General features: G+C 37.1%; 1 protein-coding gene across 3 annotated transcripts in view; it reads right to left on the bottom strand.

The window, feature by feature from the left end:
- The window catches only part of LOC124310326 (CCR4-NOT transcription complex subunit 6-like), a 482,747-nt gene that overhangs the window by 446,607 nt on the left and 19,090 nt on the right, over positions 1-17,050 (bottom strand). The gene's annotated exons all lie outside the window — the stretch shown is intronic.

Below are 17,050 nucleotides of genomic sequence, written 5' to 3'. Positions count from 1 at the left end.
CGGCAATGAGATCAGTGTCCCGGCGTTCCTGATTTCCTCCCTCCCGACAAGGAGGGTGGCTCTACGTGACCCGCGGTACAGAGTGGCTTTTATCTCCTTTGTGCTTTTAGTAATTTCATTCACGAGCCAGAAGTTGTTTGCGTATCTCCTGATTGAGGCTGCCGCTGTCGCTTCGCTTCTTATCTGCATTCAGCCCCGCCCCCCCTTCAGACTGAAAGAAATTTAAATAAGAAAAGATCGAAAAAAACGGATCAGCAAAATGTTTGTTGTACGGGTTAGTCACGAAGCGAATCTATTCAAAGAATCCTTTCGCATTTTCTGGAAGATGGGTAATTTAAATTTAGTGTTCTGGATCGTTATAGTGCCTATGATATCTTCGTGAAATTAACGTTATCTAGTTTAAGTCAGGGCGGGTTTGAGGTTTCGAAATTGAAAAGTTCCGAAAGCGCCGATTTCAGAATTTTTTGGCGTTGAAGCTTAAAGCGAAGAAATTGAACTTTCACGAAACGACAAACAAGACGTAGGTTACTCAAAGAGTGGGTGTAAAGAATCAGAAGACAAAAGAAAAACCGAAAATCAAAATAAAGCGGATTCCGAACGTAAAAATATCCAAAAACCAAAACAAAAAAACATCAAAGTGATGAAATTTCACCAAGCCAAAAATTCACAGTACTGAAAATCTTCGATCATTCGGAATTTCGATGTTTCAGAATTTTGAATTTCCTCATTATAGCACTTTCGGAATTTGATGCTTTCGAAACTTCAACCCCGCCCCTAAAGTTTGAAAAAAAAAATAGATTCAAGTTTTGAGCTGAATTTTTTACGAAAGAAAAAGACAAAAGCCGTGCATCAAAAACCTCTGATTTTTAAAGCTGCACCCGTGCGAGTTCGTAATTTGTGTCATCTTCGCCTTATTACATCGCACTTTTTTTAAACCATACGAAGCACAAAATATTGAAACACCGGTCTCGCAATGATCATAAAATGAAGAAGCAGTTCAAACGTCGGATGATACGCTGCGGGTCAGAGTCACGTATAAGCAGTCGATTACTACGCGAATGAGTTCTCACCTAGGTGAAAGTACATATTGAAAGTCAACACTTGTTCGCTTATTAATTTACACCGAATAGCGACAGAGAGCAAAAATTTCCCCGAGAAGAGGTAACTCGATATAAAAATTGGATTATAAAGTTGGCACTATTGAAGAAAACGGAGAAGAATGTTGCGAGGGACAGGTGAATGACCTACAGCAAGATAAGGACGTGGCTGCAGAGGTCGGAAATGCCACAGATTTGTTTGTTTTTTCCCGTTTTTCATCAACTTTATTTCCAACGTACCCACTCGAGTAATTTCTACCGAAAGATAAAAAGTGGTGCTGCGCTTCTCGACGGACAAAAACATATTTCAAACTATGCCGCGAAAATAACTTGTTCGTATCTTTCAGGATAGTAAATAATTGAGATGAAAGATGTGAGTTTTGTTTTTAATACTTTCGTTTTCAGTTAAATTACGATAAAAATTAATATTCAGTCGTTAATAATGGTCAGATACGCTTGCGCAAACGTAGCTAATTCAACAATCGATATTAAGATATCGATGTCATTGAATCAATTCGAATTTTGAACAGCTTAACGAAATATCCCACAATCAACGACTGTAAAGGACTATCTATCTATAAGATGAGATGGTTGATCCGGGAATTGCCGGCGTAAACACAGGAAGTGCTGACCGAGATAGTTAACCGTAAGCACCTTTCTATAGTTTATTATCGCCTCCCATCTATCTGTGAAAGTTATAATCGCACTCCGAGCGCGGCCTCGGCAGACGAAAGGTCGGGGTCTGAAAGTTCACGATCAGAACTTCAACTTCTTTCCATGGCTTGATTTGCTCGGTGTAAAATATGAACGTAGTTATATAGTGTATAAAAACATGCAAAAGAAAACAGAGCCGTAGGCTGTTGCGGGTTTGGGGTTTTGTAAGGAGTGTTTAAAATACGAATTTTCAAAGTCTCTGCAGGCAGTAGAGACATTTAGTATTATTACTTTCTAAATAACACGCTAGTGAAACTGAGAAGGTTCGATAATTCAGCGAAGAAATTATGACTGTAAAATTGATACAAGGTTGAAATAAATTATTTTATTTATAGGTTAGGTACTGAAACGACGCGTACTTGAAGTCGTGCAACGGAGAGAGGGAGACATATTTATGTACCTTATATCCGAAGTTTTGATCAATCGAACTTGATCGAAAACTCGAATTGTCACTGAGACCGGGGTTTCAATAATTAATGTTCGTTGTGTAATTGAAATCTGACGAGTTTGAAACGATGAACTTCAACCCGGTGATCTATTCATTTATGAATCGAACTCAACCGAAAGCGAGACATGATAATATAGAACAAAATTCAGTTAATCTGACTGTTGAAGGGTGAAAGATAAGTAAATTGAAGTTTAAAAAAATCATATATTCAAAATTGCTACTCGAGTAATAAATGTGAAACTAATTTCTTGCCACCCGTAAAACTTGGGTGGTTGCGGTATAACTGAGTTTTTTCTCGTTCAACTTATTACAAAAACACTACGAACTTCAATCTTATGATCAAGGAACTTTCCGTGCCGCAAGAGAGCACGAGAAATCGATAAACTTATGAAATTACAAATCGATGCAGTCAAGACTAATCGAACCGTCCGGCTTTCGACTGGAACTGCAAAACAATTTCTCGACCAGCTTACATCTTCGTCTTATTTGTCAAAGGAATCAAGATAACGACGATTAATGGAGAGAAATTCAAGAAAACCAAGAGGTAAAAACTTCGTACAGATGTGCACAAGCATATATTCACAGTCAGTTGTCACGTTTAAGCTTATCACCGTTCGTGTCTGCTACTCTTCAAATAAATTGTTTGATGTGAATAACAACCCTTTAGATGCTTTATATAATGTAAAGTAGGTATATGAACTAGAGCTTATACGTGGAACCGAGCTATTCGGATATTTAGATATCTAAATTACTCGGATTCGTCAGTTATAAAACTTCAAATCCGTACATTTCGAGTAAACGAATGGTTCGAGTATCCCGGTAATTCGGATATCCCCATAGACTGAATATCCGGATAGTTATTATATCCAAAACAATTTGTACAAAACTAGCAAATAAATTACTTTCGCACCGTAAGTTAGGAAATTTCAAAAAAAAAATTGTGTATTTATGCGACAAAGTTTCATAAGATTGTAAGTCGACTGTCGAATTCACACGGAATGTATGGAAATTCCACTTTGCTGTACAGAAATTGTAATCTTGCTCCATTTCTGCGTATAAAATCTGTAGTGAATTGGCAAAAATTGTCAAGAATATGTACACAATAGTAGTTATAACTAACGCGTAGCTGTGATACTTGTAGTACAACTATCTTAACACGAACCGTATTCCCTATATTGTTCGCGTAGTTTAAGTATCCAATTCGAGTACTCGAACTATCCGGATAATCCGAATACCCGAAGAAAAAGTGCTAGCTCGAGTGTGAACGTTGACGAGTCTTAGGCGGGTGAAAAAATGTCACGCGATTGAATGAAAACCACGAAAATCCAAGATTCTGATGTATCGGTTTGCTCGGTGAGCAGTTATATTTTATTTTCCAATAAAAATGCCGGGTCGAATATTCTTGTTAGCCACTCGGGCCACGTGTTCAAATATCTACTCGTATGGCAAATGCATCATCTCGGATGATCCCGCGGGTAGCAATTTCTGAGCATCCGACAAACCGTCGGAATATAAGCTCGTGAAAAGGTTCGTAAAGTTCCGAGAGATTTCGAGTGCTTCCTGCTGCCAGGAGCGATATTTCATAAGTTTAGAAATGCTTCGATATTCAGGCGCCCGCTGACTCTCAGACTCGCGATATTTAAAAACGAGGAAAAGCCTGACGGCCGAGAATCCGCGCATAAAAATTTCTAATGTTCGACTTCAAGATTTTCTTTACATTTAGATAAATGTTTAGATACCATTTCATTGCTACGTATAACGTATTTTGACAAACTTTAGATATTAAGTTTTGAAAGATTAAATTTGTCATCTAAATATTGCTCGTTTGAGTCTGTACAAAAATGTCGATAAAATGAATAACTGCGGAGCAAATTTCGAAATACTACGTTTACTCGCAAGATTGTTGACACAAATCTTAGTAATACCACTCAAATATCAAGGACACCAAACTACCGCTGACCACTGTAATCGACCAATCCAAGTTTGGGAAACACTGCAGCTGAAACCGAAGCGTAGTGATTTTTACCAGACTCTGATGTCTCAGAAAACGTCAAACAAAAAACAAAAGCTTGTCCCATGCAATGTGCATATTCCAGACAAAACAAAAATCCTCCAACGAGATATTTGTGCATATATAACCAGGGCTAGATGTCATCGAAAGACCCAATCTCATGTAACCCACATAGAAAGGTAACGAAGCAGAAATACATAGAAAGAAGTCTGATGCGAGAATATCACGGTTAGTGGGCCAATCATTGGGGAAAGTAGGTTCTTTGCTTCCTTCCTTCCCTCCCCCGCAATCCTCCTTCGACGCTTCTCCTCTCCCGGAGACGTCGCGTCCTCCTTTTATTGTCACGGAAGAAAAAGAGGCTGGATCGTCGATCGAGGATCATCGACGATATCTTTGGCCATGACTGGAATGGAATCATTCGCCCGACTGTATCTCGACCACCGGTGGTTACAGTATAGAACCTGATCGAAGCGTTCCGGCTGGATTTGACACGCGAAATTATCGTCCGTGATACAAGCGATTGTCACGCAGAGTATTTTTCTCATGTGTTCCGAAGACAACATATTTTTAGGGATCTTGAAACGTTCTTAGGACTGCAGTTGGCCGTGAGAACAGTCAGTTTGTTGAATCTTCTGTCTACGGATCAAAGTTCAGACTGGCGGTTACATCGAATTATCGAAATTCCGAATGCTCAAAACTGTGAATAGACCGAAGTGTCAATGACGAAAAATGCATAAATGAAGATTCTTGACGTTCAGATTTTTCACTATTTAGAATTTCGAACATTCAGAATTTTACATTCGCATTTTTTATCGTTCAATGTAGCCGTCAGTCTGAACTTTGATCATTTGGAACTTGGACTCGCACTCAATCTCCCAATTGCAAATTTCTCCAGGAGAAATCGTTGAATTCAAGTTTCAGAATTTCGAAGTAATGATTTAGCAGAATTTGGTACAGCTATACTCATATTCTTAAAAGCATCAAGCCGAATAACCATGTTAAAAATGCCACAGAAGTTTTTTTACGGACAGTTGCAGGAGAATACTATTCCTCAATGGATAAAAATTTCCACGGATTTCAATCCGTTACAGCTTTCAATTAACACTTCGTGTTAAATTTCGTATTTTTTTATCTAAATTTTTTTCCTGTATCGGTAAAAGCTGTTACATTGGAAATTTTGTTGAATAAAGAAGTGATAAGAATTTTCTCTGTAATCAATTTGAATCGTATTAGAATGCTTCGAACTAATGAATCGCTTCTACCTCCTTTTCTCTCACTCGTTAATAAGGACCAGTAGACACTGCCAATCGAACCGATTAAGAGTAGCATTGATCGTTTTAAAGGCGGCTAGAAATTTCTGAGAACCATCTCATCGGCTGAAAGTGGCACTTTATTGCACAAACTCACCGACCCCAAGTTTGGCATCTTCTCTAAAGCCTTGGGTCTCAATCCTGATAATGCTACCGTGATATGTCGTAAACCGATTCTGACTTGCGCAGTAGAATAACACTTAAAAATACTTTGTTAGGACAATTATTCGACAGCAGATATTCACGAATTTACGCTGGTTCACATGATACACCATGTAAATCACTGTGGTTCAATTTTTCTATTTAAATAATTATGCATCTTCTACTCCCCCCACTAATAATATAATTAATTCTGTGCTTTTAAAATAACCGATTTATTCTATAGGTAATGTTTCTTCGTATATTTTATTAGAATTGATCGAAATAAGAATTCCACGTGAATTGCCACGTACGGTACTAGGATCGTGTACTGATCGCACATTTTGAATGAAGAACTGCGGTATTTTCATAGAAACAATCACTATTTGTAACGAAAAACGGCCAGCAATTTGGTCAAACGAAGATTCGATATCCGGTGTCATATCTATTATCTCACGACTGAACATGCAATAGTACGCTGATCAACAAGCAATCAAGTATCATCGATTCACAAAAGTATTATAAAGATTGAACAAATTTTATCGCCACAATTACGGCAGTTGCCGGACAGGCATCAAATAATTCAAAGGAAGATAATCAATCTGCTATTCGCCTAGCTCCGATCAACGCTGCAAAATGCAAAAACAAATAACGAGGCTCCGGTTTGAAATTTAAGGTATCGCGAAATGGGAATGAAAATAAAAAACGATGCATGCACCTCTAGTGTATTCTGTACCCAATACACGTCGATGCTCATCGTCAGCTATACAAAACCTTGGGTATTCAACCGAGAATTATCAATATAAAAAGAGAAAATATTTCCCTGATTTTACTTCCATTCCCGACTTCTTCGCCACATTATGCATTTTATTCTCAATCCATTCGACATCGCCGTTTCATGGAAGTTAAAATTTTTCGCTTGGGTAATAATCGCTTCGGTAAAATCGAAGCGTATGACGACAGCAATAATCAGAACAATAGAAATGGTAACATAGCAATGATAATAAAATCAGAACAGAAGAAAAAAAAACAACCGACGAGGCGTAAGATCTTTAGAAATCAGGTAATCGGTATTCCGATCGGTGAAACGGAGGTGACTGAAGAGTTCAGAGAGGATGAAATCCGGTGGCTGCCCTACCTAATCCGGAAATGAGTCCGCAGAAAGATGAGACGTCTGGAGTGACGACAAGTATATATATATATATATATATATATATATATATATATATATATATATATATATATATATTTTATCGAGTATACATATATATATAAAAATATATATATAAATATGATCGGCCCCAATCGAGACGACGACGATCGAACCAAGATTACCGGAAGTAGTTCAAGTAATGACTTGTTCTATATAAACTCGTCCGCTTGCATAGCCACCGCCACCATTATCGACTGCACTTCATCCGTTCTGCGCGTCTGTCATACATAAACGGAGAACCGCAAATTGAGAATAATATGCTGCCCATATATGTACGTACACAGACTCCATATTCACGGCTGCAGAGTTGGAGAGTTCAGTCGAGGTTGACAGGATTAGTAGGTAATGAGTGTAATTATACTAATAGTGACAGGTGTTTAGTTTGACAAATTGAAAAGATTAAACCTACTTGTCTATTCGAGAAGACTAAGACTGTGGATTAAAAAAAGCACCAATGATACAAAGGTGTCAGACTTTATTATTCGTCATTAAGTAAATTCTATTGTAAAAACGATTTTCAAAGAGAGGAATTCCGTTATACAGTTCTACGCATCAGGTTTTTCATTCGCCCAAAGAAATCATAAACCGAAAACACGGATTTCAAACAGAATTGTCGGCATCCGTCTGCCGATCACACGTGATAATGGAACATTAAACGTAGAGTGACTGGATAACTATGTAAAGAACGTGTGCTTGTCGAGCGTTGATTTTTAACAATTCCTAAGTCAAAACGGCGAGAAAAAAGGTTCGATATCTAGAACACTTGTACCCTGCAAATGCATGCCGGCCTCGTACTCAAACAATACGAAGAATCTTCGCTCGATCGGAACGCGATAAATTCAAGGTACTGTGAAATGCTGGGCGTCGATCGATTCTCCGCAGCGATTTACAAGTTTTCTCAACTTTCTCAATAAACGAATACCAATAAACCCGAACTGCGTATAGCAGTCATGGCATGGCAGATGCGATGCACATCCGCATTGATGAGTCAGCGGCACCGCAATTTACTGTTTGGGATATTATAAAGTAAGTCCGCGACGGGCGAACAGTAATGTTGAAAAGCGTAATTAACGGTTGTACGGCGGTTGAAAAACGCCAGGTGCCAAGTGCCTCGGCCTAGTATCTATTTCTCGGATGAGCATTCGCGAGAGCTTCGCTCGCTACACATAATTAGAACCGCCACAGTAGCAGGGTATACCTATAGGTATAGGCGAATTGGTGAACGGATAAATAATCAAAGACCGAGTGAAGTAGCCTGCGTAGAGAAAGGCAGGCAGTAAGCCGGCATCGAGTGGAGAGAGGATCGGGAGAAAGAGCAATTTATTATACTTTAGAAGGTACACGGAAACCCTTCACCTACGTGTGCAGCTAAATATTGATGTATGGAACAACATTGGGCTGAAAATGTTGGGGCGATGAAAAAGAAATGAAGATTTGTGAACGGAAGAATACGGGTTCGTTAAGCTGCCAACGGAATTTGACGATTGTGCTTATTTCAAAACGACCGAATGGGAAACAACAGATGAAAACAGTGAATAAAATTTAGAAAACTAAAACTAACAAATTCATTCGAGTTACATTTAAACGGGCAGCAGCTGAAAAAATTTATGAAATTGAGAAACATAGCTGGGGGAATATGAGAGATTGTACAATAAAAGTATAATCGAAGGATGATGAAAAAAAGTAAATTGAACTGTGTATCACACTAGACTAGACCGAAATTGTTTGCGTAATGAAAGCTTCTGTAAATATAACATTAGGTTTACACTACTTTTACAAATTCATGCATTTCGAACATCAACCGAGCAAACTCTTGACGTATTATTCATCATGGCACACAATGGCCGTACGATGCTTCCACTGACGGAGTTCAACAATGGCTTCAAAGCTATTCACGTTCAGGTACGATAGATATCCACTCTTTCCGACTGGATAAGGATAAGTTACAAGCGTCGCAACGACTGTGTTTGATCAAACTCAATTTCTGAAGTGCGTTGATCGCGTTCGTCAGTAGCAGTTTGGACATGTCACCGCGAACTCGCGTACAGGACATCGTCGAACGTAATGGATTGACAGTGGTAATTATGTTTGGGATTTACAGGGCGGACATCCATTAGCGCAAAAAAGTTTGTCTAACATCCTACTCAGACCCTGGGTGAATCCCTTACCTAAAAACATCCCTGCCTCTCCATGATGCACGTCCCCCAAGCACTACTGCTCGACTGTATTCATCCCACCGCTCCAACTAAACCTACCTACACCTTCCAACAACACCAGGTGTGTCGAATGTGTTGAAGGTGCCTAATTCTTAAAACTGGACAACCCTTTAACATGACTGGCGGAATTAAAAAGTCCAACAATATTCATACGGATGCATAAAGACTCGTACAAAAATGGTTTCGTCCTGCATGATGATAGTTCGCTATTAAAACAAACCCTTTCGCCCTTTTCTCAATGGGATTGAAACTAAATTCGATGAGGGTGAATCTGATTCTATATCGTACAACGTTTATGATTTTTCAACTTTCTCATCTTTTCTTCTGGTTCGAGATAGCGGGTGATATTCTGTAAAAGTGCTCTACGCACTGGGATTGTAAGGATGTGGAATGGCTAAAGATGAATTAGCCTTAATAATTGTCGAATTGAATGTATCTTCGAATTTGTTTTCAGTATGTGGTTATTCAACGTATAACACGTTGAATCATGTGTACTGTCGAAAAGATATGAAGTTTGAAGTGTATTCGGTTGGAGGGAATTACACGAAAAATGCAATGGAAGTGGACTTTAATGAGGCGACTATTTAGAACATTTTCGATAGATTATGGGTATAAAAAGGGTAGGAGGAAATGGTACGGCCGAGAATTACATTGAACTGAACTTTAAGACCATGTCTGACCTTGAAAGTCTGTCAGTTAATGTAAATGCTGATTTTTTCAACAGTTTCAAACCGATATCTAGAAACATCTAGACCACTTTGCCCCGCTCACATCTCGTAACTCATCAAGTTGAGCCCAAACCTGTGTGATCCCGTACTTGCTGATGCAATTTTAATTTACATTCCGAGAGAAAAAATATACCGTTCCATTGAAATAAGACCAAGTTGACTTTTACCTGTCGTCAACGACTCCACTTTTAACATGTTGTAAGTGAAACGGTAGAATTCTTTCCCCCGTAGGACCCCAAAGAATTTATATTTCAAATTTTCTCGTATCTCACCTTGCTTCTAAGATGTCAGTCTAGTGCAATTAAAGAAATTGCACTGTACACTACGAGGACAAGAAGACTATACGATTCGATATCAAGAATAGATATTTGGTAATAAGAATCTGATTGACACGCCGGACGTAACACCTTTCTTATAATACTTACGTAACACCATAGAAATTTGCTTCGTCAAAGTGGTCAGTCTAACTCCGAGTATCTAAGATTTCGAGACGAATGATTCAATTTTTTGTGCGGTATCATTGAACTAGGTGATGTAACGCTGGGTAGAGAATACGGTGAAGTGTAATCAAATTTGAATAATGTGGTCATCGAAAAATCTGGTAAACGCTACTATTCGCAATTATTCAGCAAAGGTGTGAATGGTATTAAAAAACGCCCACTTTGTCAGTTCGAACATAGTGGACCTAAAACTATTTATTTCTGCGAAGACAGATCTATTAAAAAAAAACTGTTATCCCATTACCATAAAATAATGACACATGTTCTAATCATATGTAATTCATATTTGACACGCATTAATATTTGAGCGGATCAGTACGAATAAACTTTCAATTTGTAATAGATTTTCAAAAATTGTAGTCAATTGTTTATTTCCACACAGTATTTGAGCATATTTTGTGGACTGTAATTTGATAGTCAATCATCAGATTGCAAATTAAATATTAATTTGCGATTTCTTTGCTTCCATTCAAATTTGTGACGAAAGTATCTGTGTCGCAAGAAGCTTTCTAATAAACACTAAGTTTTAACGTTCCATATTTCAACTGACACCTAGGAATATACTGAATACAATCGTACTTGTTTCATATTGTTACGATACTTGCTTCGTGAAACTTTATTGACATTAAGCAAAATTCCACGTTAATTGAAATAGCTTGGAATTTCACCGATGGGTTCTCTTAAATGACCATGCTGTGTGTAACAGAAAAAACATTATTGCAGATTATACAAAATAGATGATAAATTAAGGGCCTCTGGTATCTTAATTATTTAAATGGGTCTTTCAGACTTAAAAATTCTGTAACGACCTTGAAATATGCTCGAACTTAGTCACCGTTTATTATGTTGAATATTCTTTTATTTTTTTAACTTTTTATTTTTTAAACTTTTCCGACCCCTCTCTCGGGAAGTTTCAACTTTTATCACATCTTTTCGCTTCATTTTTTTTTTTTTTTTTACGCGGAAAATCTCCAGTTTCGAATCATTCTAATCTGTGTTGTAACGAATTTATCGTCGTACAACACGATGTCCGCGATAAGGCGTGTCAAAGGTCCTTTCCGTTTCATAATTATTTATCGAGGACTATATATGAGGACTAAAAATTGACTAAAAAAAGACGTCGCTCTGAAGTGGCTTCAAGGTCAGGGTCGCGGAAACCTGGAGGACGTGCAAGTTTCTGCCTGGTTAATAATCGCGGTGTCGCCTTTCCCGATGAACCAAAAATTACGAATTCTTTCTCACCGCATAGCAATCAAAGCGTGCTAAGTATGGGATATGGTACTGTGGACATAGATGGGTATCAGAATGGATGCTCGGTCGCGATGCGCAGTATGAATTTGCAAGAAGTCAACAAAACCCAAACAATTTTCGCTGGCTAAATGTAAAAAGAAGAAGAATGAATAGGAAAAAACCTGGCAGCTCACGTTTTAGCCTGACATTTGCATCGTCGTTCGGACGCCTGACATCATCGAATTCCGCATTACGTCTGAGAGCTGGTTCAGCCTTATACGTCGCTCGGCTGTCTCTGCCTACTTCTCCCCCGCATTGAATTTATTATACGAGGACAAAAAACAGCTGCGACGATGCTGAATGAGAGCCAGACTTGTATAACGACGTCCGTTCAACGTTTATACGCGTCGAAGATTCTCGCTAAAATATATAAGGGGTATCCCGCCAGTTTTTGGTTAATAATTTCGACGCGAGAAAATAAATTTCGTTGTAACTTTGACAGTTCGTTGCATGGTTCTACTCACGAACAACCTCCAAGTTGTAAAACTCTACCGTGCCTGACTTTGAAGGGGCGTAAAGTGCCCCATTTCCGAACAGTGCGGTAAAACCACGTCAGCGCATGCGCACAACTGGAAAGCTCTATTTTACACGTTGCGGCTTTCTTTGATGCATGCGTATTTTGTAACGGCTTAATTTTATGCACTCCATCATTTAGCGTAAGTTACCTAACTCTAATTTTACCCGATGTCAGTGGCACCTTATATACTCTTCAAATGAAACTTTTCTTCAAGGGTGTTGGAAAAAATGACTCGTATGATTACAGCACACGCCTCTTTGCCGTACGCCACAAACTTCACGCTCAACGGAAATCACGCACTTTCCGCATTTTGTAACACGATACATTATTTCTCGTAGTAAAACCTCAGGTCTTTGCGTTAAAGATTTCTTTTCTCTAATTTTAGCAAACAAAGAATCTGAACGTGAATGTCTTGTTAAAAAAAAAAAAAAAAAAACACATCAATCTCTCAATATTCCATAAAGTCAACAAAAATAAACATCTTACTAAACTCATCGTCGTACGTAGATGTGTACATTGAGAGAAAATTCGTTGAATCAACTAAAGGTGCGGTCACGGGCGGCGAAATAAATATTTATTTGTGTCAATTCGAGATCTGTTGGTCCAAGAAAATGTTTAATTGGACTATTTAAGACGACGAAACATTTTGTTGGATCAACGGATCTTGAATTGACACAAATGAATATTCATTTCACTTCCCGTGACTGCACACTTAGTTGATTCAACGATTTTTTCTCTCAGCTTACAAATTTGTTTTCATAATGTCAATGCCCCGATACCTGGTTTCGGCTCCCCTCAACTTTTGTTAAAATAAAAAGCGATTTACTTCGAGTGACGGTCGTGACTCTTAAAAATTTTAATTCCATAAAATTCAACCGGTTTTCACGGTTGCCAGCACCGCCGAATAAAAAAATTGATGAATTTTATATTTGCGCAGACCTCCCAAAGAAATCACGAAATCCGACGTCGTTAATCCAACTTTCAAGACTAAAACGTAGATAACCTCAAACAAGGCAAATATCAAGAAGTCGGAAGTCAAAACAAAATTAGCGGGTAATTTATACGCAAATTTCTACTTCCATAAGTCGACCAAAATCATTTCATTACTTCTCTATATGGAAATACAAGGACGTGTGTCGATGGAATTCTAGAACCTGTTGTTCCTTCAGAAAAGAATCTCGCGCCTCGCAACTTTCTCGGAACAAGACGCAATTTTGTCATCTTCGTTTGCGCAAAATAGAAAGTGAAATTTTTCATCCGCATCGAAAACTCCAAAAATTATCCGATTAAATAAAACGGTAAGAATAAAAAACGGTAATAGATTATTTTCTCGACCAAAGGTCCTCGATAAATTGATAGCTTCGAGATGATTTACAACTTGACAAACAGTCAAAATTAATACGGAATAAAATTTTTATGCTGAGAAATTGTGCTAGCAATTAATATGATTCTGCGCATATGATATCGAAAGATGACGATCAAAATTCAGATACTTTAAAACGTCGACAAGAAAGGTTCTATGAATTATGTGCTATTTTATACGTGAAAATAAAAGAAAACGACGAGTTCAAAAAAGTTTATAATAACAGAACGATAAAGTTGAAGATGGTTTGAGATATTATTTACAAAAGAACATCGATGTTTACGAAATTTTTACTTTTCAATTACGTACAGCTAAAGATACTGCCACGTATATTTTTTGTGTGTTTTGCTGAATATATTCGCATTCAACACTGGATTGACCACAATCTTGGTCTGAATGAGCGAAAATATATTTGCTAGTTGTATATGTACATAAATTTTAATTAATGATTATAAAATAGAATAATTCATTTCAGTTTCCGTATAATAGCCGTAAAAGTTACAATAGTACCTACAGTTTCATTATTGCTTACGTGATAAATTGCAATTGCGTTGTAAAAAAATATTAGCAATTTGTGCCATTACGTTAATATTTTCTGTTAAATGATAAACGAATCTGTGATTTATTTTCCATCAATAAGAATATAATTATTGTTGCGATCACAGAAAAAAAAGCGAAATTTCAGCAAAACTCATATAACTAGTTCTGCATGTTTGAATACTTATTTCATATTTGTCGTTCGTCGTAGCATACAAGACATGTTTATAGACTCGATGAAAATGATCTCAGGAATTAGAGTACCAGAATTTAACGAAAACTGTGCAGCCTCAAAGATACGAAAATAATTCGCGTCCAATTTCAGATCTACAAACAATTCTTTAGCCTGACTCGAAGCTTCGCACAGTTTGCGGAAGAAAAATAAGTCATCAAATACTCAGACAATGAGTGGCGCCATATTAATTAACATACGTGCGCATCCATAATTCGCAAGGAGTACGAAAATCTTGAAGTAAACGATGTACAACTTCATCAGCAAACAAATTATGGCCAAAAGTTGGACGTTTAAGAAATACGAATGGTAAACACGATTTTTACATGACAACAACACATAACGTACTCAACATCCTTAATGGTGAAACACGGTTTGAGAGTGGTTCCTAATAACCATTTCGAACTTTAAATACCAAGATGGAAGTAAATTTAATTTAACACCAACTTACTCGAAAATTGACGAAGCACTAATTTCCTGCAAGAGATTTCATTTTATGTAACTCGGAGTATCCGTGTTATAACTAACGATGATAAATTCTCAATGAAGAAGAGAAAATCATGTCCAATTCAATGTCATCTCTTCCATGGTAAAAAATAAATCGTTCATTTATTATCCCGGATATAAACAAGACTATAAATCATGAGTGAACTATACATTATTTACTCTGGAATCACGATGCGTGATCAATCGCATCGAATTCCAATTCACAATCAAATAAACGATTTACTTGAACAAAGTGACACGCCCGGTATAAAATTGGTTAAAATATCAACAGTGCAAATTTGAGATGATATTATACAGGAAAGTTACTTGTAAAAATATTATCCAGACTGCGTGTGATCACAGCGTATGATCTTTTATGGAAAACCTTGAGCGAAAATTTCTTTTATCGGCTATTTCATGACTATCGAAAGTTTTAGAGTATGAGAAGAGAACATTTAAGAATTAGGGCCTCCGGCTACAAATTTTTCTCTCGGTATTACATAATCAGTGTTGTACAGACCTGTGATTCAAAGTTATTACATAATGAGAAATTACAATTTTAATTGGGATTGAAATTGCTTCGAATGATAAATTACATTTCGAAATGATTTCAAATTTATCCAACTACAGAACAGAAATCTCATCAATTTAAAGAAATAAAATCCCTCATTAGATTTGAGTAATCAGAAATGTATTTTATAGCAGCAAGAAATGTCAATTACATCTGGCAATTGTATTGTAACTACGTGGATAATAAATGCAAACTGTGATTTCACTTTGTAATTATATAAGGAATTTGAGTATTACGTACCATCAATATATTATGTGATTTGATAAAATAGTAATTACAATTTTAATTTGTAATCAGAAAAAGATATCCCAATTACAATTTTGATCTGTGATTAGATTAAATTTAAATAAAAATGACTATTGTAAGTGGTGATTGCTTTGTTTTATAAATTTCAAATTAGGTTTGTCATTTTTAATTTAAATGCATTCAACTACTTACTATTACATTTAAAAATAATTGTCTAATAAGTTCTTACAATCAGGTGATATTTCATGAATTTCAGTGAACTTTTACAACTTGCGGTAAGGAAAATGTGTACAACCTTTCCTGTAGATAAGTATAAACAATTTTTCAGGTTTTATATAAGCATATTACTCTAACGAAAAAATTCATGGTCGAAAATCTCCCCATAAAATAAACGATTTTTTGTAACTTCTCAAGTTTACGGGAGTTTATTCACCTCAACGTCAACTGAATTTTTGGGGTAGATTTTTACTTGAAAAAGAGTCATCAAAAATTTGAAAAGTCTTTTCAGTTCAGACGACATCGATCGGATTCGTTGATAATTAAAACATCATCTTACTAAAATTCATTGATTTCACGATCTTAAATGTTAATCCCGTCTGGCTGCATGATTGATTCGAATACCCGCCAAATGTCTACAAAACATTGCAACGACCGTAATAAAACGACCAGGAAATCATGACTTATCTGAAATTTTAAATCCCTGTATGCATCTTAGCGACAAAATCCCTGCCGGCAACATAAAATTGATTATAATTTTCTGGGTCAAAGTCGACGATATTTCTTTTTAATTGGCTAACGAAATGAGACCGACCCCGTTTTCTTGCCAACGATAAACTAAAGTCGTTCGCAGAGAGTAAGGGTGGAAAATACAGGGAATAAAGTATACAAGCGAGAAAGAGAGTGAGAGAGAGAGAGAGAGAGAAAGAGTGGAAAAGGAAGAGGGGTTTGAGAGCGAAGACACTTAATGCAAAATTAAGAAAGATAAGAAGTCGCGCCCAATTTAGCACCGAGACGTTCCGTGAAAGACGCGACGGCGAAGTAGCTACGCGGAAAAATGATGGTGTCGTAGAAGGTGAAAAAACTGAATAAAAATTTAATTGTCATTAGAAAACCTCGGGCCTTCGTCGCAGAGTTCCGTATACTCTGGTTCGTTCAACTCGCGAGATTAAAAAATAAAACGACTTGCGTCGCGGTCGTAAAGATTGGTGTTACAACCGGGACATGCTTTTGCTACACGGAAAAAGAACCGAGCATCGAACGAATGATAACAGAGAGAAAAAGAGCGGAGAGGAATACTTTTCGTTGGACATAAATTATTTACATCGCAGCGTGGAAGTCACTCTATTGCATCCGAGCGTCCGTCGCCTGAATAATTTAATTTGATCGGGAGAACTTGAATGGATTGAATATTAAAAAGCAGCAAAGTTATATCG

The sequence above is a fragment of the Neodiprion virginianus genome, chromosome 1 (genome assembly GCF_021901495.1).
Source record: "Neodiprion virginianus isolate iyNeoVirg1 chromosome 1, iyNeoVirg1.1, whole genome shotgun sequence".
Classification (NCBI taxonomy): Eukaryota; Metazoa; Arthropoda; class Insecta; order Hymenoptera; family Diprionidae; genus Neodiprion; species Neodiprion virginianus.
The sequence above is the reverse complement of the archived record's forward strand: the minus strand, read 5'-3'. Positions and strand labels throughout refer to the sequence as shown.